Genomic DNA, 24,532 nt, shown 5'->3' with positions numbered 1-24,532 from the left:
TGGGTGTTGAATTTTATCAAATGCTTTTTCTGCATCTATTGAGAGGATCATATGGTTTTTGTCCCTGATTTTGTTAATATAATGTATTACATTTATTGACTTGTGTATGTTGAACCACCCTTGCATCTCTGGAATAAATCCGACTTGGTCAGGATGGATGATCTTCTTAATGATCCTCTGTATTCTGTTTGCTAGTATCTTATTAAGGATTTTTGCATCTATATTCATTAAGGAGATTGGTCTGTAGTTCTCCTTTTTAGTTGTATCTTTCCCTGGTTTGGGAATCAAAGTGATACTTGCTTCCAGGAATGAATTTGGAAGTATAGCTTCCCTTTCAATTTCATTGAAAAGTTTGAAGAGTAATGGTAGTAGTTCTTCTTTGAATGTCTTGTAAAATTCAGCAGTGAATCCATCAGGGCCTGAGTTTTTCTGTGTTGGTAAGTTTTTAATTGCATTTTCAATTTCACTGATTGTGATTGGGGTATTTAAAATGTTTTTATCTTCTTCGTTCAACTTTGGTAATTCATAAGTATCTAGAAATCTGTTCATTTCTTCTGTGTTTTCCATTTTATTAGAGTACAGGTTCTCAAAGTAGGTGTTCATGATCCTCTGGATTTCTTTTGGATCTGTTGGAGCACGCACCTTCTTAAACTGGCTGTAGCTGGTACAGAGGCCAGACTGGGTTGTGTGTTCTTGTTACTGTCTCTGTAGTAAGAGAAAGTCATGGGGCCACCCTGGGCTTCAGGGTGTGGTCTGATCAGGCAGGCTGAGCCATCTGTGGTGGTCTGGCCTCAGTGTCCTGCATTCTAAGTGCCTTCTTTCTGCCTTCCTTCCCTGTCCTGACTCTGTAAGAACAAGGCAAGGTTTTGCTGGCTCATTGAAATTATTCACTACAATGAAAACTTCATCCTTGCTGACCTTTTACATTAATACCCACCCTAAGTTTCTCATCCACAGTGGAGCATCTGTCTATCCTAAGCATGGTGGCATGATATAGTGGAACTTGAGGACAGAAATATTTTTGTGATCATAACTTTCAACAGTACAAAGTTATCTTTCATTTGGACTCAACACAACCATTCCATATAAAAAAGAAGTTAATAACTAAACCTAAAAATATTTAATATATGAAAAAAGCCAACAATCTTCTCTAGCAAATTTCCTACCCACCAGCAAAGCATATATTTTGAGTCAGACCTATACACAAACTAATAGAAAAATGTTATAACTGTCTGTAGATTTGAGAGTAGTTTAAAATAATATTTTCTAAAATTATGATTTTGAGCAGTTAGAATGTGTCCTGTACTATGAACTAAATTTTATTTCCTATTTAATATTTTCAAAAAAACTAGAGTTTGGAGAGTATAAATCACTTTCCCAAGGGTATACAACCTGTAAATTCAAAAGATGGAATTTTAAACCTGAAGCTCTTACTGTTACTATTTTTTTTTTCCTTTGGTGCTGGGGGTTGAACCCAGAGCCTTATGCATGCCAGGTATGTATTTTGCCACGGGGCAGCAGCCGTAACCCCTCTGATCTGAATTTTTCTAAAGACAATATTTAGTAAACACCAAAATCCTGTGCTTTCATTTAGTACTCATGGTAAGTCTCTGAGATATTGTTCTTCTTTTGCTATTGAGCAAACGGAAGCCCAGGGGGATGAAGAGGATTGTGCAAGGCACATGTCCATGATAGGGTACTCACCCCAAGGGTCTCACCGCAGCCTCCAAAGCTGGTGACATTCTGGCACACCACAAATCCTGCTGCAGCCTATGGGCTTTGAAATATCCTTGGTTTCTCCAAACAGATCTACTTTCACTTCCACTAGACGTTCAGACTTGAGAAATCCAGTGGAAATGAGATGGGGAGAGAAGAAGAGAAACAAGAGAGATCTGTGCATGGGCAGAGAAAGGAGAATTTATTCCTTAGCCCAATTTGCAAATGACTTTTTGAATCTATATATTTTTCTTTCAATCCAATTCAGAGCATGCCCCATTTATCTTCCAACCTGGCTGGTATAGCTTTTGTCTCAGTAATTCACATTTTCATAACTTTTGCTCAGGATCTCAAAATGTTTTTGGGCAGTAGTTTGAAACAGCCAGGCCCATGGGCCTTAGAGCTCCTGAAAATCCTGGGAAGGGTGGGAATGGGGGAGGAGTGCTCTCCTCCTAAAGGACAGAAAGACAGAGCTTCAGGAGCTCTGACACAGGAGAGGATCCAAAAAAGTAGGACACCCCAGAGGACATTTGGCATGTAACAAGGTTGAGCTAGATCCCAAGCGAAGTGAAATCAATGCGGCCTGGCCTCGCACTGGAGACGGTGCCTGCCCGGTGTTGACAGGGCCCAGGCTGTGCAGGGCTTAATGACAGGAAAGGAAATGAAGACTTTCCTCAGCTCTCTTCCCATCTTCTTTGCCTCAGACTGGGAGATGCCGTGTAGAGTTTCAGGCTGGGTAGAAGCAAATAACATGCGGGCCGCCTGCAGGCGCCAAGGCTCACAGGTCATTTGGGCTCTGCTTGAACTGAGTGCTTCAGGTGCAATAAAGTCCCAGAGGAGATCCGTTCCCTGCTAGGATGCACATGTGGGGGCGCATGACATGCATAGCCTCGAAGCGAGGACATACTGAAGGAGAGGTTTTGTTGCAAGTGCCCCCAAAGCTCCTGGCCGTGAGACCTGTGAATGGACCACTGCAATATGTGAGCCAGGTCCTTGTCAGTGGGTGCTGCAAGGAACAGAAGATGCTTTGTGGCCCAGGGAGGAAGATCTGTCAGCCACCCCTGGAAAGGGTGGCCAAGGTCTTATTTGAAAGACTCCAGGCAGGCGAAGGCATTGATACCTGTGCAAAAACCATTCTGTAATGGAAAGATGCGTCTTCTCTTCTCAGACATGTGCCTTTTGGTGTCCAGGTTGCCCCAAAGTTTTATTAGCTAAGGCAATTTTATGAAGACAAATAGGGTGGGGGTTGTGGTTCAGTAGTAGAGTGCTTGCTTATAATGCATAAAGCCATGGGCTTGGTACTCAGGACCTCAGAACAAAACAAACCAAACCAAACCAAACCAATGAACACATGCATGCAAAGAAGTAAACAAGGGGAAGAATAGTAAGAACACCAAGGAAACGTGTTATCATATAATGCACACACACACATGTGCACACACACGCGCACACACCCACACCCACACAAATATACCCCTAGTTACTTCAGAACCATAGTTCCACATCAAATATCCTAGATATGGTCTTCGCATTCAGAAAGCTTTTTCTCTTTGATAATCATATCTCAAACAACTTATCGTATAAACCAGTGGTTCTTAGGTTGGGAAGCACTCAGCCTTCCTACTTAGAGATTTTGATGTAATTGCTTTTGAGGAAGCCCTGGGCTTGGGAATGTTGAATCTGCTCCCTGCTTGGCTCAGGATGCAGTCAGCACTGACAGCCTGTGACACCTGGAGAGGTGCTGCAAACCTGCTTCACCTGTCACCTCTGTTGTGCCCAGGAGAGAGGCAGAGCGGCAGGACTTGGAGGAGTTCAAGCCAGAGTATGATATGCTCTTAATATTGTATTTCAAGTGGATTTCTTGTCTAGTTCACTGTCACACTTTTTAGATACAGGAAATCCCTTTGACCTATTGATTTTGTGCAGAACAGGTTTCCAGAAGTGTTAAAAACGCTCTCGTGCTCCTATGTGACTGCCATGGTAACCTTGATGTTTAGCAGAATATACCAGCCTCTGGCTGTGATATCCGCAGAAAATTCCCCTGTCAGGAGACTCCCATCTGAAAGAACACATTGGCATCTTTTCATCCACCTGTAAAATTAAAGAAAAAAGCCATAATCAATGTTTGGATGAATTTCATACTGGGAGAGTATCCCGCTGGTCATTAATTACTCTATTCACATTACCATAATTACATTGTGCTTCCTGGTATTTGGGGGTAGAGGAACTTGCACAACCTGGTCAGTTACCTATTTATGATTTGCCAGCTAGTTCATGGTTTCCGACTGCAGCGAGTCCATCCACTTTGTACATCAGGGCTCTCTCTCAGGTCATAAGGAGAAATGCTTTATGACTTAAGGACTGAGAAAACAAGAATCATCTTTAGATGGTAGGATACTATTACTGGTTCATTTGTAATATCTCAGGAGACTGAAGAAAAAGAACTTATTAAGCCATGCCATGTAATACAGTAGGAGCCCACATTTTGAAAGTGTGTGTGTGGGGGGCCCTGGTGGTATTTCAGTGATAGCATGCTTGTTTAGCCTGTGCAGGGCCCTAAGTTTGACCCCCAGCATGCTCATGAACAACAACAAAGAAAAGTGCCAGTGGTTAACAGTACCACCCTTCCTGCCACATGTCTCTCAACTAACCTAAATTTCCCTTCCTCTTTTCTTGTGATGAGATGGTTAAGTTTAAGTGTCAATGTGATTGGCTTGGAAGCCACCTAGTAGAGCACACTTCTGGGTGTGTCTGGGTGGACCATGGAAATGTGACTTTGGGTTGTATATTGGGCCCCTCGACCCTTCCTCTCTGTCACTGTTCCTCTGCTCTACTTCCTGGCCAACATGAACCAGGCAGCTTTTCTCTACCATACTCTTTCATCACGGTGTTCCTGCCTTGGAACCAGCCAACCATGGACTGAACTTCTGAAATGGCGAAGCCAAAGAAATCTCTTCTTCAATTCTAGGTGTTGAGTGATTTGTCCCAGTAATGGGAAAATGAATGTATGTTACGCTACTGGTTTCCTGTCTAGATAGTGAATTTTTATTTGATCTACAACAAACAGATAAATATTTTGTTGGGAAATGGGGGAAGGTGAAAAGTGGCACCATCTCTAAAGTGCAGAAATATTTATAGCAAAGTTACTTTCCCAAAACCAATTTCTATCCATCAGTGCCCAGGCATAATGCCTCCCCAATAGAAGCTGGGGAAATATTTGCTCATTGAGTTGGCTGCTGATGGACTAGCATCTTCCTTACATATTCTAAGGTCCTTTGGTCTGTTTCTCCATCCTTGGTAAGCTACGATTCCTTCCCCGAAGCCCCTCTTTCTTGTGACCAGCCTCCTCCCCTCCCTCACCTTGCAGCCTGATGTCCCTGCCTGTACCTTCCCACGTGTGCACTTCTGTTTGTGCTGGCTTGGAGCTTTAGGATGTAGGAGCACTTTCTCCTGAGATGTGGGGCAGGAGAGGGCTGAGGCTTTCTCCTGCTGGGATAAGAGTTGCCTCCTACTTTCCCAGCAGGAAAGAAAGAGCCGGGTTGGGGTGAGGAAGCAGTTTTTTAGCTACTGCTGCATGTCAAATAGGGCTTCCTATTGTTTTGTTTACCCTGTTGGCTAATTCTATGATTTTAGTTCCAGGAGGGTTTTGCCAGGTGGCAAATATTCTAGGTGACTGAGAAAGAAAGCAACTGCATAGCAGAAAGAAAGCAAGCGAGGCTCTGTCTAGACCAATATGATCCCAACTTTTATTCTCTATCATCTTTTCTTTCTTTGATAGTCTTATTTTCAAAAGACCTAGAAGGATGTTTGAGGCATGCTGCACTGGACAGGTTGAGGCTAAGAAAGCAGTTTCCTTAGCAACTGTAGCCATATGAAGGGCTGGCAAGTCTTCCTCACCTCATTTTTCATTTCATTTTCTGCAGTTCCCAAAAGGAGGTCAGATGCTGTGTGTGAAGTTCTCATTGCAGTTTTGTTTGTGGTACCTTCTGCACCGAGCTGGGAAAGGCAGACCACTGTGCACATCCTGGGCTGCTTTTGTTTATTTCAGTTAGAAATGAGCACACACATGGTCACATTTTGTGGCCAGTTCTCAAGTTTATTTTATTTGTGAAGAATTCAAAACTGAAAAGTCTAGAAATCAAAAGATAGAATCAGCCACACACACATCCCTGCAGGTCGTTGGTCTTAATGAGAGCTCTTCTGATTCCAAAGTCCTAGCAGAAAATTTTTGGTAACGGCAGAGAGAATCTTTGAAAAAAAAAATTCAAATTAGCCCTCCACTAATAGGATTCCTCTCTAAAATTGTATGCAAGATCTAAAGTCGAAGTTCATGGTTAATTCTGAGTTTCCAAATTCAATTCAACAATATTTATTGCATCTCTGATTCACTGGAGGGGAGAAGCAGATGTGGTAAGATGGTCGGTGCCCTCCAGGAGTTTCGAATTTAGTTGCGGGAATGAGACAAACACAGTGTAATTACAACTACAAGGAAGAAAGTGATAAATGGCATCAAGCAGTGGGTATCGACCTTGACTGCAGATTGGGGTCACCTGGAGAGCCGTAAAAAATGTCAGCACGAGGCTCCTCCCCCAGGGTTCTGATTTAATTGGTTTGGGAGATAGCCTGGGACCAGGATTTTAGCACTTTTCCAGGGGACTAGAGTGTACAACCAAGGTTAAGGACCACTGCCAAAGAGCAGCCAAGAGGCATCTGAGAGTCGGTTGTGGTTGGTTGAGATCCGAAAAGGCATCGAGGAAAGACCTGGAAAAGTGGGTGTGACATTTCAACAGGAGGATGACCTGGGGAGTGAAAGGAGGTGTTTGAGGAAGAGGCAGAGCAGAGAAAAGCCACAGAACTGTGAGACAGGGTGGCTGGGTGCTTGGGGAATGGAGAGCAGTGAGTGGACCACCAGCAACGAGTGCCACAAGTCCATGTCTGTGAGAAGACACATCTAAGAGGCCACTGGGAGTAAAGAGGTGAACAAAATGCAAAGGTCCCAAGTTGGGGATGGGAATCTGTTCAAGTTCAGTTTTTTCTGTTCTGTAATTGTGCCTGGAGAACTTTGGGGGTGTGAGCCCAGCTGTGTTTGGGTGAAGCCAAGCAAATGGGGAGCCAAGAAAAAGAGATGGAAGAGGAGGATGGGTTCAGTGTAATGAATTAGGAGGGATCTTGGAGATAACTTGGTTATCTGGCTTTGTCACCTAGCTGAGGGAAACCTGGAGGGAGCTGGTGGAGGACAATGAGGAGGCCAATTCTTGAGCTGCTGTGGCTTCAGGGTCAGTGGGGTGTGCGGTGGGGATGTCCAGCTGGCAGTAGATAGTCTGATGCTGAGCAGAGGAGTCAAGGATGGAGTCACAATCCTGGGAATCCTGTTTTCTGAATCCTGGAGCGTGAGAGAGGGATAAGAAGAGAGGAGTAGGAAGTAATTTCAGAAGAGAAGTTGAAGCCAACAGAAGAGCCATAGAATTAGCATGAAAGAATAAGAGGAGAATCTAATAACTCAGAGGTACAGAACCCAATACAGAAGGCTTCCAGGAGAAGCGGTTGCCATGCACGAGCCTGGTGAGGCTGGGGCACAGGAGTGAGCAGGTGGATGACCTGCCACCTGGGTTGTGCTGCATGAGCCATGGGTGGCGGGAGGCGGGCTGCACTGGGCCACGACGGAATGCCACGTAGGACATTGTTCTCAGTCTCCTCTGACAACTGATAGTTCTTCTCCAGTTCGTATACTCAGTTATTCTTCATCCATAAAAACACAAAATGAATGCAGTAGGAAAGAGAGAGAGAGAGAGAGAGAGAGAGAGAGAGAGAGTTTGCTTTTGCAGGAAGAAAATAAAAGCTTCCAATTTAAAAATTTTAAGTAAGACCAATGGGGAAAAATGACATTTCAAACATGTAGCACTGAAAGTATAAAATGAGCAGCTTAAAAATGAGGCCATCATCAGTCATCTCCCTGGTGTTGAGGTCATTTACAAATGAAAGCCAATGAAGGTGGGTGTGAATATGGATATAGACAATGGTGTAAGTCCTGTTTGATGTACAGATTAGGGGGCCAAGCGAGGTGCTGCAGATGGGAAAAGAGAAAGCCTGGAGGGGTCCCCTCTGGGGAGTGCAGGCAGCAAGCTCCCAGCTGTTCAGTGGCTCAGCTCAGCAGTGGGAATTACCCCAAGGCAGCCTGCCTTCCAGAACCCCCATGGGCTGCCCAGAAATAGAGAGTTAATGAACAGAGACAGACGCTACCAACAGAAGAAGAAATGCTTTATGTATTATTAACTAATCTCCAGGGTCTCTGTGCTGCTCAGAATCACTATGCTCTCTGGGATGATGGCTTAAAGTGGGTTTGGTGTAGCTGAGCTTGCCCTGTGCTCTCAGTATCGTCTTGCGAGCCCGGACAGCATAGATTGAGCCCCCGGCTTTCTGCCTTTCGAGGTTATCCGGTGCAATCTCCTGCCCAAAGGTAGGAGTGATCCCCCAGCATCCCGGTCTTGCATGTTTCTAGTGATGGGGAGATCACCACCTACTAAGGTAGCCCATTGTGTTTTCAAGTGGTTCTATAACCTTTAGGATGTTTTCCTATGTGCTGACATCTTCCTTTCTGTAGCATTCATCTTGTACTTGCTCCTAGGTTTTACCTCCTTGAGATTCCATCACTCCCCCCAAGCCCTTTTCCCACTAAATACTGAATTTGCATTCTATTAGTCAAGCCTTCCTGTTCATTTGATTTATGAGATGAAAAACGTAAAAAGCAGAGTTTATGTATTGAAGCTAAGATTATGTTTTTGTGATGCTCAGGCCCGTTTAGGGTGGGGGTTGTGTATCTCTTTAAAAAGTCTGAGAAACCAACACAGCACGGTCAAGTTTATTGGCTCATTAATCCTTACAGAGTTGCGGTTACACTGAGCCGTTTCCTTGAATGCAACGATGTATTAGGTGTCACTGTCTCTGTGTCTGACCAACTAAGAGAAGCCAATCTATGCCATGAGTGTGGGATTCTCACTTTCTTCAGGGCTGAACTAAAAACATCTGGGCCTTGAGGAAACCAACAGTCATCCCTTACAGTGTCCATTTGCACCCAAATTTCAGAACCTTTAAAACAAATTGTTGTCTTAGGGAAGGGACTCCACCACATATTTTTAAGATGGCAGTGCAAGATGATAGCCATAGTGAATGTTAGGCAAGTTCCTGCTGAGCTGATTAGAATGGAATCTGCTTTCATACTGAATTATTTTATTGTCCTTCCCCCATAAACAAGACAGACAGCTTTTGATAATTTCTACTTCTGCAAAGTGCATTTGAATCCTGTAGCGCTTCTTTGAAAGACTAGATAGGTTAAGAATTCTGTTAGATATTATTTTAAACACATTTTTTGGTAGCTGATAATACTAAAAAGAGAACCAAAACAGGATAATCTGTAGGGGAGCTAAATGAGGAATCTGTGCTGGCTTGTTCAGAAATCCCTACTGTGCAATATTTCAAATATCCCAAAAGGCTCATCTTCTTTATCTGGGTTTGTCAGAATCCTCAGGGTACCTGGGTGACAGTTTTCAGTTGTCACTTTTGTTCCTCAGGGAATTAACATTGTTATTTTAGTCCACAATGATGAAGAGATATGCAAACAAGTTAAAAATGATGTTTTTTTTACAAATATAGATTTTCGGGGGGTAGTTTTCCCATTTCCTCTTATGTAAATTTAAAGACAATATGACCAGAGGTGATGATGAATTTTAGATGCTTTTCTCTCTGCTTTAACAAGGGCCCTTAGCATCTGCAGCTCTGCGGATTTCCACCTTGCGGGATAGCACACGTGGGCATCACTTCGCTGGCCTGGACTCCGCGAGTTGTGCTTGTCTCTGAGTATCAGATGCATTTGTGCTCCCTCTCTGTCCCTATTTTGCAAACCATCTGTCAATCTGCTTAACGCTATTTCCACTTGGCCTTTTTAGTAAGGCATTTATGTATATTAACCGCAGGAGTACCACGTACAAAGGAAGTTTGACACGTTTCTTAAGTGTTGCGTTGGCACTTGGTGGAGAGAGCAATGTTTCCTCTGTAAACTGGAGGGCTGTTAATTTTACTAGAAGACCTGTTCTTGGAGGCAAAGCCACTCGTGTTGAAGTACAACTTTTCCCACCATTTTAATGACAGGACAGCTCAGCATCGATAGATGTCTAGATAGCAGGGCACTTAGCAGGGTGAAGCAAGGAAAAGAGCACGAAAGGGTAGCATGAACAGACGTATGGAGTCTATATCTACCTGTGAGAGAGAACGGGTGGATTTAGAGAGCAGAGGTTTGCAAGGACTTTTGGTGTGAATACTGTCTGTGAGTCTCTCTCCTCTCTCTCTCTCTGTGTTTCTCTGTCTTGCATTTTGTGGTGGTGATTCACTGTCTATTGGGATGTGACATGTTGTAGAACCCAAAGGTTCTAGAATCTTCTCATGTAGATTTAAATGGGTTTGGGGAGAGCAAGGAGCTTTTTCCTAAACTGTCCTTTTTTCTACAAAACTTTCTTAAATTCCCACAAAGATAGGCTCTTCTCTTTCTCCTGGGCTCTCTGAGAGCTTCCGTGCCTCATCCTGACTTTGTCCCTGTTCCCTGGGACTCTTCATACCTTTCCTGCTGGCGGCGCACTCCCAACCTCAGCACCTCAGTGTCTCCCCCTGCTGGATGCGGAAGGTTGAAGCGCTGGAACCTGAGAGGTTGAGAAGGACAATGGGCAGGCTTTGAAAGCTTCAGTTCTCACATAATCGAGAGCAGGAGCCCTACTGCAGAGACCACCCTCGGGAAGGAACCAGCTCTGTGTCATGAGGACAAGAAGCTACCTTTCTGGAGGAGGACAAGGCTGTGCAAATTTGCCAGGGCGCCACAGGACCCTCAGTTCTCGTCGGTACAGCCAGGCTGTGAGGAAGAGGATGACCTTGAGGGGTTGTTACCAAATATTTAAGCTCCAAGTGTCAAGGGAAAGAAGAACAAAGCCTGGAGGATGAGGCCAGCTCAGTGTACCAAGAACGCGGGGTAGCATCTGAGAGGCGTCTTGCACACTGAAGGACTGTGACACCCTCCTATAGGTAAAATCCCTGGGCTTACCGAATGACATTGTCTCTCTTCCTTCCTTACCTCCTAAGCCCTTTCAACTATACTGATTCATGATTTTCCCAAAGTGGATTTTTCTCTAGCCTGGAGAATTCAGCAGCTTTTGTCTCTACTTAAAAATTAAGATTCTAAAATGTGTTCATGTTTTCCCAGGTAACTGTAGCTTGGTTAAATTTTACTGCTGTATAATATTCTATGGTATGAAAGTGCTGCAGTTATTATTTTTAGCTCTTCTGTCAACACACATTTGACTCATTTGTAGGTTTTGTTGCTATATTTGACTGGTGTGAACCACAGTTATAAACACTTAATATGGCCAAATGTAGGATCTGCAAATGTTCAATTCAGGGAGGAAATGCTGAACTGTTTTCCAAACTCAGCTACCAAGCTGTTCTTCTCCTAGCCACCAAAGAGATTCTTTACAGTGTTTGTCAGCTTTTTGTCACTGTGACCAAATATCTAAGAAAAACAACTTTGATGAAGAAATATTTACTTTGGCTCAGGGTTTCAGAAGGTTCAGTCCATGGCTGGCTTGTACCCTTGCTGTAGGCCTGAGGTGAGACAGAGCATCATGGCCGAAGGGCACGAGGAAGAAAGCTGCTCAACTCATGGCAGCCAGGAAGCAGAGAGAGAGGGAAAGAGCCAGAGAGAGAGAGAGAGAGAGAGAGAGAGAGAGAGGAACCATGGACCAGATATAATCCCAAAGTCATGGAGCTATGATTCCTTCAGCTACAGCCCACCTCCTAAGACTCCATCACCTCCCAGTAATGCCACTGAATTATGATATCACAAATGGATTAATACTCCAATGAAATCAGAGCCACACAGTCACTTCTCAGAAGCCCCATCTCTAAACATGTGAGACTTTGTTTACTTTTATTAGTCCATGTTTACAGTACATCATGATTGCATTCGCTGTAGGGGAAAGGCACATGTACACGTTCCAATTCTCTCTCCCGACACCCTTTTCAATTTCCAGTATCAGATTCATTTATTTATCTTACAAGACCTTATACAATTACCATGCAAACAGATTGAAAACCAGACTGGGGCTGGGGATTTAGCTCAGTGGTGCCACTGCCTGTCTTGCAAGTGCAAGGTCATGAGTTCGACTCTGGTATCAGAAACAAAACAAAACAAAACCAGACTTATGGGCCAAAGCACATATAAACCATGTAAGACAATTGAACTAAGTCAAGGTATATTTTACAGGCATTGTCTGTGCTGGATTACAGTACTTTTTGTTTATTTGTTTCTCTTTTTTCCTATTACAGTGGTACCTCAGTTTCATGAATTTAATTCGTTCTATGATTATGGTTGTGAACTGAATTGGTCATGAACTGAATCAAATTTCCCCATAAGATTCAGTATCACCTGATTCAACGTTTGTAAACAGATTTGTGGTGTATAAATGCTACATTTAAAGAAATCTGTTCAACTATTGGTGGACATATAGGCTGGTTCCAAGATTTAGCCATTATGAATTGGGCTGCTATAAACATAGCTATGATATGATGTCTTTAACTCTATCTAGATATCTATAATTCTATCTAGATATCTAGAAGCGGAATAGCTGGGTTAAATGGGATTTCTTCTTTTAGTCTTTTTGAGGAATCTCCATACTGATTTCCATAGTGGTTGTATCAGTTTACAGTCCCAACAGCTATGGAGAGAGTGAATATTTGAGATTTGGGGGAGATATTTTAGATCAAAACCACAATATGCACCCATAATGCTTCTCTATGATGCCTGCTATTGTCAGATTTAGCTTAAAAGAATTTATAGAATGATAGACACCTGTTTGTCTTGCTGCTTAATAATGGGGCTTGAAATAGATTTTGTAATGCATGCTTCTGTAGGCCAAGCCCCCAGATTTAGGAGTTGACATCATCTTTCTTTCCTCTTGACTTCCACGCTGACCTGTGACCCTCTAGTAGATGGGAATTCATCTCATTTATCTCTGGGCTTAGTTGTTGTTTGGTCTGGGAAGACCTGTTGATCCTAGTTTATCAGAGACTCCACTAGGATCAACAGAATCTCAGAGCTAGATGAGATTTACAGAATGGATCTGAGAAAACCAAGAGAATGATCTCTCTCTCTGTCTTTTTCAATATATATGAAAAAATGTATATATTAAATGCTTGTTCCTGTGATTGTTTGTTGTGGAGAACATGACTGACATCCTGCATGAGCACAGCCAAGGGCAGGGCAGGGCAGGGGCATGAGAGAGCCGTGGCTGACACATGTTCTTCGAAGAACAGGAGGGAAAGTAACTGCTCTGCTAATGAGACTGTGTGCTGTGGGGAGTTTCTGCCAGGTGGAGAGCATCATGGGAAGGGGTGTGTGTCTGTACACAGTATCTTTAGAGGAAGAGTGTGGATAAAAGAATTTCCTGGAGTTTTGGAAGTCAGAAATCACAGGTTTGGGAAGGTAGAGTTTGGAGAGGAAAGAAAATTCCAAAGCAGTACCGCTACGACTTACATATTTGGATTTTTTTCGTACCAGATATCGAACTCAGGACCTTATGCTTGCCATGTAGGTGTGACACCACTGAGCTCAATTCCCAGCCCTTGGATATGTGTGTGTGTGTGTGTGTGTGTGTGTGTGTGCACTCACACTAAAAGCCTTAAGCATAGCAGTTTGAAAAAATATCAAATGCTCAGATGATTACCAATTATTTTAAATATAGTAAAAGATAAAATATACATGCTACACACATGAAATATAGTCATACTTTGATTCACAAATGCTTCTGTATGTGAACAATTCAGTTTGTGAACAGAAGTGCTTGACAAAATTTTTCTTCTGCTCGCAAACTCTGCCCTGGGTGATGAACACAGCTGTGACCATCTTCCCCACTCTGACACATGGTCCTAGCTTCCTCTATTTGAGAACGTGGTCACAGCCAGACCTGTGCACACTTACTGTGAAACTTTTCTGTGTGCTTTGCAGCACATATAGTCCTATGCAGTGTGGGTCAGTGCAGCATGGCTCCAGAGAAAGTGCAGAGCTAGCATGGTGGTTAAAAAAAGTGCGGGGAAATAAAGAGTTAAGTATCTCTTCATTCTTTACTGTACTATACTTTGCTTCATACTTTTATGGTTAAAAATACATATGGTTCAGAACAGATTAACTGTGTTTGCATTGAATCTTATGGAGCAATCAGATTCAGTTTGCAACCAACTTTGTTCGTGACCAGAATTATGGACTGAATTAAGATCATAAACTGAGGCAGAACTGTACAATGGAAATTTGCCATTTCAAGCACAAATATCATTTTATGCCTTGCAACTCTCTTTCAAACCACTTTTTACATATATAAACATACTAGCCACTGCACACACAAGGTATATAAACTAGCAAAAGACAAGTAGAAATATTCTCCCCCTACTGAATCTTAATGTTACTTTTGGTTTCAAGGGCAATACAGTTATTCTGATGGGTAAAGTCATTTAAGTCTATTCTATGTGTGAAGTGGTATTCTGCCATGGCCTAGCATTTCCACTTAGTAAAAGCCAATTTGCAGAACACTCTGTATTCCTCTTAGAAATTCTCTCTTTCTATTGAGGCCATACTCCTAAGTGAAATAAATAAGACACATGTGTGTGAATACTGAATAGTTTTTCTGGTGTGAAAAATTAAAAGGGTAAATAAGATCCAAACTGTATAACTGATAATGTGAAATAGGAAGAAAAGGGCTAAAGGTGTAGGGGAAGTGGGAAGGGTAGGGGAAAGGAAATAAGGGACAAGAAAAAAATATGAGAAAAGGAAAAAATGGAAACAAAGTATTTGTAAATAGGGGAGGGTGGAGGGGGTGAAGGGAGGGCAGGGGTAAGGGGAAAAAATGAGAACCAAGATCTGTCATGTAAAGGTACAAGGTCCCAATGATGAATGTAACTGCACTGTATACTTAAAATGTACCAATAAACTCAATGAGAAAAAAGAGAAATTCTCTCTCCTCTCTCTCTCTCCCTCTCTCTCTCTCTCTCTCTCTCTCTCTCTCTCTTCCTTCTTTCTTTTCCTTTGTCTCAGATTGCTAACATGTTGGTGCTGGTGAAGGTACTGATTGGATTGTAAATTATTCTGTCTTTTGGAGAGTAATTTGGGAATGCCTATTAAAATATGAAAATGCAAATCTTTAAGCATTGTCATCTTGATAAGGGGAAAAAATGAGAACCAAGATCTGTCATGTAAAGGTACAAGGTCCCAATGATGAATGTAACTGCACTGTATACTTAAAATGTACCAATAAACTCAATGAGAAAAAAGAGAAATTCTCTCTCCTCTCTCTCTCTCCCTCTCTCTCTCTCTCTCTCTCTCTCTCTCTCTGTCTTCTTTCAGAGGCAGTCTTTTCATTTCTGGCCTTAATATGAAATTTGTCTTTTGTAGTCAATAATAAAAAAAATCAAATCTATTCCTTGGATATTATAAATACTGCATCCCATGTAAAACATGTCTCTTTTACCCTTCTCTGGACATTGAGAACCTGTACCCTGTTCAGTTGTTCAGTATCTCGAGGTGTCCCGTGTCAGTGCTTCCAGGAACCCTCTGGAAGCACCGTCTTGGCTACCATGGGATCTCGGGGTCACCTTCTCTGTTTAGAGCTGTGCCTTTTTATTTATAAAATGTCAGGAGCTGAAACACAGAGAATACTAGATCCAATAGGACTTCTGGTGGCTACACATCCTAGAGTACCCTGGCTTCACAGACTCCACTTTGCAATCTCACTGCCCTCCCGTCTGCACAGGCAACCTCTTTTGCCCTCTTTCTGACAGTCTGTCAGCCAGCCACTGATTTTTCTTTGCTGGCAATGCACTGCTACCAGTAATTGCAGAAACCATTAATAAAGTGGGTGGGAAGGGGCGAGAGGGAGAGGGAAGCGAGACACAAAGGGAATAAGCATTGCACATAGCCCACAGGCTTTCCCTCCCACACGAATGATTCACTGTTGTTCCCTGCCTCACGTGGGAAAATGTTGTCCTGCTGGAAACACACCTTGAAGGCAGCTTTGCCTCAGAGATATCACATATGCATATTAATAACACATGCTTTGTAGTGCCTAGAGTTGTTTTTAATGAAGCAAGCTGAAATATACCAGCAACTTTCTCATCTTCTTCTGAGTGCTGTGGATGATCTGTAAGTGCCAGTTGGGGTGGCTTCTGCCTCCTCAAAAGAGATGCAAGAGGCATGCATTGTAATCCTTGATGACACCAAGAGGGAAAGAAGCTGAGTCCATCTTGTAGGAAGACCACACCTTTGGGAAATTTTCAGCAGGGGAAATAACTGCAGACATCAGTGAAAGAGTACACAAAGGTCAGCACAGCCGAGAGAAGGCCCAGGAAAGAAAGGTACGAGAGACAAAATGGGAAAGTATTCTCAGACACCAAGATCCAGTTAAACTCTGAGATGGCTTTTTCCATCTTTCCTATCTTTTTCCCATTTTCCATGAGACTTGACTTGCTTGTTTGAGAACAGATCAACCCTGTTAGCTGGGCCCAGTGCAAAACTGAATTTCTAGCAACAGTGTGATGTATTTCACCCTTGGGATTCCTACTTCATAGCAGTCCATTGCTGTGCTTCAAAAGATCATTTGAAACCTTGGGGCTCAGCAATGAGCAGAACCAGGCAGTTGATATTTGACTTCCTTTTCGTGTGTGTGTGTGTGTGTGTGTGTGTGTGTTTAAATGACAAGTTAGCTGAGTTGGTTTAGTACGGGATGCTAATGAGACCATTACCTTGATCTCATTGTCTTCTGGTTTACTTTGTGCAGAAGAAATGTCCATGCTCCCCCAAACTTATCCATAAAGAGAAACAATGCAGTTAGCTAAGACACAGCTATCATCACCACTAGAAAACCAAAGAATGGGGCCTAAGATATCCCTATGTTTCTTATACTTGTCTCTTCTTTCTGTTCTTGGAGGAGAGGCCCTTGCGACTGGTCACAACTTACTTTAGCAGTCTTCCTATATTCAAGTTCTTAGTATCTTTTCACCCTCACCCTAATAATTTTGCATATAAAGGCCACTTTTATTACTGGCCCTACAATTAAAGGACCTAGCTCTGTTGTGTCTAAAGTCTTTTGTGTTTGATCCATGGTTTCATTTCTGATTTTGACTCCCTTACCTTCCTTACCACTCAAGGTTACAATCAAATTGAATCACCATTAGCCCTCAAACCATCTTCATGTTTTTCACCTCTTGTTCTTCTGGTGTGCCTTTGGGCTAGAACACACTTTCACTAATTCTGTCTTTCAAAATTCTTCCACTCCAAGGCATTGATCAAATGTTACAAACTCATGGCTAATTTTTGTTCTTACTGATAGAAGACCACCTCTCCATTCTCTGAGCGTCTCTCATACAGTCTCTTCCCTGAAAGGTGGGGGAATGTCCTGAGAAGTACATGGTTGAGAAATTTCCTCATTGTTTGAACATTATAGAATGCACTTTTACCAACCTAGGTGGTGTAGGGTCAATCACTCAACATGGCCTCTTGATGCAGTCAAGAGACACAGCAAACATAAGACATGTGAGGCTGCTGCCAGCTATCACGTTTTTCCTTTGTAGTACAGATTATTGATCCCAAGGCCTCTGTACTGAGCTACCTCCTTGGCTTTTTTTAAAAAAAATAATTTAGTTTGAGAAAAGATCTTTCTAAGTCACTAAGTTGTCCAGGCTGGGCTTGATCCTGTTGTAGTTCCTCTGCTTTGGATTCTTGGGGTACTGGGATTACAGGTATGTACCACCATGCCTAGCAGCATAATGTTTTGTAGTCACCTTAAAAAATAAGCTCATTGAGCTCTATGTAATGATAAGAATAGAGTATAATAAATCCAAAGTAACTTCACTGTACCTTACCACCATCCGGTATTATGTTCTACACATAATTATCTGTACTATACAGCGTATGACTGGCAGCATAGGAAGCTTGTTTATACCAGCACCACCACCAACACATGGGTGATATGCTATGGAATGGATCTAGAATGTTCCCCAAGGCCCATGTGCTAAAGGCTTGGTCCCCAGCCTCTGGTACCAGTAGGAGGTGGCAGAAACTATGAGAGTTGGTGGCCTAGGGCCAGTCTTCCGATCGCTGTGGGGTGCATCCTTGAAATGGAATAGGGTACCCCAGCACCTTCCTCTTCTTCTTTATTGCATCTTTGCCACAAGGAGGGCAGCTTTGTTACTCCACCTGTGCACCATGATGTCCTGTCTCATCATAGGTCTTGAAAAAATGGAGTGACCGATCAGGCCTGAAACCTTGAAAACTGTGAGCCAAAATAAACCTTTCTTCTTTGTGACTTGTAACTGCAAGCATTTGTTATAGTCAGAGAAAGTTAGCTGATGTAAGATATGGTGCTACAGTGTATTGACAGTCCAATAGGAATAAGCAATAGGACAAGCAATAGGAATATTCCAGCTCTGTTATAATCTTGTGGGACCACTATTATATATGTAGTCCATTACTGGCCAAAATATTTTTATGAAGTATAAAAATGTCCTTAGTTTTTACCTCTTTTAGGGCATCAGTGGTATTTTCATAACATAATCATTTATTCCATCAACAAATATTCACTGAGTGCCTAAAAACACTAAACATCATGGTACTCAGTTCACTGGTATGTAGGAAGGTGACCAAGAATGCATGTAACTTCCCTATATAGTTAAGGCATGCTAGCTTCTCTAACAAAGCCCCAACCTTCAGGTGATTTCATACAGTAATCCAATGTGCTGTTACTAGTTGTCAGGAGGCTTTTCTCTAGGTGTTTATCCCCAAATTTATCTATTTTATTTTTTCTATTTATCTATTACCTCTTTCTGCATAACTCCCAAATGTACTGGTTTATTATTTCATAATTTTCATAGGTCAGGGGAGAGGTGCAGCTGGGTCTTCTGGCTCTATGGTTGCTCATGGGGTAGCAGCCCATGTTGGCTGGGGCTGGACGACCGGAAGGCTGGACTGGCTGGGATCCACTTCCAAGATGGCGCTCCAGCACTTCATCATCCGGGCTTCTCCGCTGAGTGTTCTCACAGAATACCCGCTATCGGGAAACCTGAGAAGGCAGGATGCAGCCTGTGTGACCTGCCCCCAAGAGTCACACTTTATAGATATTTCTGTATTCTGTACATTAGAGATAGGTCCAGCCCATACGCAGAGTGGGAATAAAGTTATATTGTCCAAAATGAAGAGTATCAGAGAACTTGCATATGTCCTTTAAAACCATCACAATATGAGACTTTCCACAGCTCCTTCTCAGATCTGGATTCTTAAACTTAGAGCACATGGAAAATGAAACTGAAATTGCACCATCTTCTCAAGAACAATATTTGAATATGATCCACACTGCGCCTGTTCCCCCAGATATGAATGTCACATGGCGAGCTGATTCAAGAGGTGCTGGAAAATATAGTCTCTGGCAACACCTTGTAGCTGTTGAGAGTCTTCAAGGAAGGGACCATGCTGTTCTTCCCTTTATCCTTTATTCTACAAATAGCACAGGTCTGTGCAGAATAAGTGTTCTTTAAATATTTCATGAATGACTGAGTACATGAATGGTGAGATGGTAGTGATGTTCTTTTATATTTTTCAAAAGACAAACCTAGCCTTGCTCCAGATTATACACAAACCCTGACAGTTAAATTTATTTAGCATAGGAGTCTATGTTCAGAATTACCTGGTTCTCTTGTTATTTCTTATGAATTATTTATCTTTCCCCCTCTGAACTTCTTTTCAAATGGCACATTGCAAAGGACTAGTTCTTCACTAAGGAATAGTATATAAGGGCAAGAATGTTCAAAGCTCTCTTCATCACTATATAAAAAAACTCAAGATGCTGCCAAGTACTAAAACGATGGGATCACAGGGTAGCAGAGATAAGAAATAAATTGTCATAGCAACCAGAAGACCTCAGTTGGAATGACTGTACTCCAACTTGGAAGGTGGTATTATGAGCTTAAATACATACAAAGAAATGGCTAATTTTATGAAGATGCTGTTTAAATACAAAAGCATCTTTAAAAACTTTTCTAAATGAATATAATTTGAAAACAATATTCTGTGGGAAGACGCCAAATGGGAACATTAGTGAAGCTTCACCATATGTTTAATAACAACAATAATTTATGTTCTCTGTTAAACACCATGTTTTTTTATTTTAGGAAAAATAAGTTATTTTATACTTGGGGATTATAATGATGACACATACTTAGTGTAAAAAATGGGAAAATGCAGGAAATATGAGAAAGAATTAAAAATTATCCTTGTATCCAGAATAAAGCAATTGAAAATATCTTCAGCACGCGCACACACACACACACACACACAGCCCCTGATTTAAGATTTTTCCACTTTACAATGCTGTGAAATGAAATGCATGCAGTAGAAAGTGTGCTCCAGTTTTTGCATTCTGACCTTTTCCTGGGCTGGGGATGAGCTGGAGGATCTCTCATGATGCTGGGTAGTGGCAGTGAGCCCCATCAGTGATGAGATCACAAAGAGAATCAAGCGACACTCCACAGTGCTCTGTGTGACTGAGCGCTGATGTTTGGGAGGCCAGGTGTGTCCAGTGCAGTGCCTAGTTATGATGGGCTTTAGGATAGGTTTAATGGGATGTAATTTCATGGTAAATTGGGGAACATGGGTATTTTAGTCATATGGATGTAAATAACCCGAGATTGCATAAATACATAATATATGTAATGTATATAAAATATATCGGTTTCAATTAGTATATTGGCTTCCAATTTACACTATCTCATGGACTCTTCTCCATATATTTAATATTCTTAAAAGCATTAGTTTTAGTTGCTGCATGATGTTCTATAGTTTAGCTATAACATTTAGATATTTATATAATGTTTGACATCTTGATTGTTTTCATAATTTTGGTATTATAAGTACTTCTTTAACCAACCCGGTATGAAGAGTATTTATTACATAATTGGGGCTCAATGAGTATTTGATCAATAAATTAAAGATACAAAGATTTCTCTGCATCTCTGATTATTGCTATTTTGTTTGTAAAATATGAATTAATTCCATATTATCTGGAAGATTTACTTACCTTCATTTGCCTTTCAACTTGCTCCATTTTCCTTCTGCCATATAGGGTATAGATGGTTTTAAAGATAGTTTTATTGACTTGTATAGATTGAAAATGTACCACATAATTTGGGGGTTTTTGTTTTGTTTTGTTTTGAGATAGGATCTCAGCATGTAGCCCAGCCTGGCCTTGGACTCATTATCTTTGTGTTTCGGCCTTTTGACTGCTGGTGAAAAGAAGGGTTAGGGGTGGTGCCCAGCTGCCAAGATGATGTTACACAAACATACTGATGAGCAAATTAGTACATCCATCACCACATTTCCCTTTTCTTTTCTTCCTTCTTTCTCTTTCCTGGTGAGAGTACCTACAATCTGCTCTCTTAGCAATTTTCAAGTGCTTAGTACAACGTTACTAACTTTAGGCCTTACACCGTAATCCAACCTCTAGACTTATTCATCCTACATGATTGCAACTTCTCAGCCTTTGACCTACATCTCTACATCTCCACATCTGACCTGCATCTCCACAGCCTTTGGTACTCACTAGTCTGTTTCTGTGATATGAGTTCAAAAATATAGTTACCTGGGAGAGTTATTAAGTTTCTTCTGAGTGTTTGGAATGAATTTGACTTTTTAGCACCTATATTGTAGACTATTTAAGTAATGGGGGAAAAAGTAGTTTGCAAAACCTTTTCGGGGAGGTGGAAACACCCCTTGTCGGCTTGCTGTTTTAGTTTGGATCTAGAGTGCTTCTGGAATGCTTGCACGTGAGAAAGCTTGGCGACTGCCTGCAGTGTTACTGGGAAGGAGTGGTGCCTAGGAGAGGTGGGGCTCAGTGGGAGGAAAGTAGTTCACTGGGGCTGTGCCCTTGAAAGGGATTGTAGGAGCCCAGTCCCTTCTCTCTCTGCCTTCTAGCTGCCTTGAGGGGAATGGGCTTCCTGCTTGTGTACTTCATGATGTTTTGCGTCACTGCTGGATCAAGGGCACTGGGGTCGTGTGAACTTGAATTGAAACCTCTGAAACCGTGAGCCAAAGTAAACCTTTCTTCCTCTCAGGTGATCATCTCAGGTATTTTTTCATAGAAACTCAGACTGCCTTTGGTAAATCAGTGGTGTCTGCTATGTCCTTTTTCACTGTCCCAGACTAAAGCATTCCATCTGTAAGGGGCTTGATATTTCACAACAGCTTCTTATGCCCATCAAATCAGGTTACACCAAACAATAACTTCAAGTTTAGGGCCAATCTTGTTTTTAATCTTTTTATAGAAAAGGAGAGAAGACTCAGTTTGTAATATTGAAGTTCAGTCCAAGGATCTCAAGCTGATCTGGCCTGTTTTTCTCCAGAATTTAAACAAAAGGCCCTGAGACCATCTGACACTGGCTCCTATCTCTCAAGGTAGTCTTAAAAAAAAAAAAGTAAGTAGTATGGAAGACTGATTTTTACTGGTATGTGGCCAATTCTTTATTATTAGGAAGTTCAAGGGTCTTATTATTTTTCATTGAGTTTATCGGTACATTTTAGGTATACAGCACAGTTATTGGGATCTTGTACCTATACATGACAGGTCTTGGTTCTCATTTTTTCCCCGTGTCCCTGCCCTCCCTTCACCCCGACAAGTCTTATTATTTTTTAAACACAGCAAGGTTCTTATTTTGTCAGTAGGAGCTGTTACTTTCATCCAAAGAGCACTTTGGGGAAGGGCTGTGACATCTGCTATCTTTTCCTTTGCTTTCAGAATGAGAGGGAGGAAGAGGGACATAGCACATAGATCTAAAAAGAGTTCTTATAATGCTTTTGTCTTAATAGAAAGTACAGCAAATTTGACCAAACTGCCAAGGAGGCAGGTTAGTGCAACTAGGTTTCTAATGTTTGAAAGCAGACCCTTCACTTAGCAGCCTCTTGTGAACCTTGGGAGTGTCCCGTGAAGACTCAGTGGGTCACTTCAGGGATTTATTCTCAGTCTCCTAACACCCCTTTGAATCTTCACAGTAAGGTTAAAGGATGTGAAGTGAATATGTAGAAACCTCACTACTGGCTGCATATCACATACATCTGGGGAGATTTAAAAACAATACTGATGTTTGGGCCCCACCTTTGACAGTGAAAGACAGTATTTCTTTAGGTGGGAATAGGTAACGCGTGCGTATTACAGGGCAACTATCTTAGCCACTTTTCTCTCATTGCTGCGAAGAAATACCCAACACGCAAAGTTAAAGGTGGAAGGAGTTTATTTAGCTCACAGTTTGGAGAGGTTTCAGTCCATAATCAACTGGCTCCAAGGCAGGGTGGTCATGGTACTCGAGGGGCATTTCAGAGGAGAAACAGTTCATGGCACCCACAGGAAGCAAAAACAACAAGGGAACTTTTAACAGTGTCTTTCTGTCCTTTATCTTATTCAGACTACTTAGAGTGGGTAGCGTTCAAGCTCTTAATCTTAGTGACCTCAGGCCTAGCCTCACTATGAATCAGTCACACACTCTAGACTCAACCACTTCCAAAATAGACTACAAGAGGCCCGGGGGCAGGGGTGGGGCATCTAGACACAAACTGTAACAGCATTTTTTATATCAAGGGGAAGATGTGGTTCTCCCTCCTAAAGATGCATAGGAACCTTTAAGGCAGTAACCCAGTTCCCAAACTTCCACCCTCCTTTCTCAGGTTCTCCATAATTCCATTTGGCTATGCCTCTGGAGTTGCCATTAACTGTTATCAGTTGTAAAAAACGTAAGATAGAATTATAATAAAATTACAATATAACAATAATTTATATTGTAAGTAAAATTATAATAATGAATTTACCAAGGACCGAAAAGTTCTGAAGTCAAAGCTAACAATAACGAAGCATTGAAGATAGAAATAATGACAAGCTGGATCCCTTGAACAACCTTTGAAACGAACCGTGGAGAATCCGTGAGCCCAGAGCCATAGTTAATGTGTTTTAAGCACTTGAAAGCCTCATCTTAACAGCCAGACTAGCGTTCCTACCTGCAGGGGCAGGGCAAGAAGCTCTGTTGTGGAGGACACCACCAGGGGGCGCTGGCAGTCTTACCATGCTTCATGCCTGCCTCTGTGGTTTAGCCCAGACTGTGGCCATTGAAAGCTGTTTTTGGAAGGTGAAGTCTGCATGCAAGTGAAGACAGAAGCCATCCTATCCCACTGCATCACGCAGCTTTGCACTCTTTTGCCTTACTTGATGGAAACACCAATCGCTACTTTCAATCAGTATCATTTCTCCTGCCTCTAAGGATGTTGCGTATTTATTCATGAGACTGATGTGTAGATCTTGTGCATGTTGGATGATTTTCCTAGTTTAGAGGTCATACAGAATCTAATAAATGACTGCAATGATTTGGGCATTTAACCTCTACTAGTGTGGCAAGGGACAGCTGAAAGTACAAGGATAAAAAGCCAACTCATGGCTAAATTGCATCACTTTAGTGTCCTCACCACTTTGAGGCACCAAATTGCTAGTAAAGCAATTGTACAGGAAATCATACAATGAAAGGAAAAAAAAAATCACTGTATCTTTCACACTTTTCCAATAATGAAGCCCTTGCAAATCTAGCCCCATCTCCCATTTGTAATACCGTACAAATTTTTATATTTTGATTTTTATTATATACAATTAAGGTGTTCAGCATGATGTTTTGGTATACACATGCACAGTAAAATGATTACCATAGTCAA

The 24,532-nt window shown here is 41.9% G+C and overlaps 2 long non-coding RNA genes across 2 annotated transcripts in view; one reads left to right on the top strand and one right to left on the bottom strand.

The window, feature by feature from the left end:
* Window positions 1-24,532, top strand: part of LOC104875816 — a 45,442-nt gene that overhangs the window by 11,326 nt on the left and 9,584 nt on the right. The gene's annotated exons all lie outside the window — the stretch shown is intronic.
* Window positions 15,869-20,275, bottom strand: LOC104875824. The gene is made up of 3 exons (XR_784188.1): window positions 20,216-20,275; window positions 18,616-18,857; window positions 15,869-16,090 (listed from the first exon to the last, which is right to left on the bottom strand). It is a non-coding gene; the product is annotated as an uncharacterized LOC104875824 (long non-coding RNA).

The sequence above is a fragment of the Fukomys damarensis genome, unplaced genomic scaffold, assembly GCF_012274545.1.
Source record: "Fukomys damarensis isolate Sample0158 unplaced genomic scaffold, DMR_v1.0_HiC HiC_scaffold_30, whole genome shotgun sequence".
NCBI lineage: Eukaryota > Metazoa > Chordata > Mammalia > Rodentia > Bathyergidae > Fukomys > Fukomys damarensis.
This window is presented reverse-complemented; position numbering and strand designations above follow the sequence as displayed.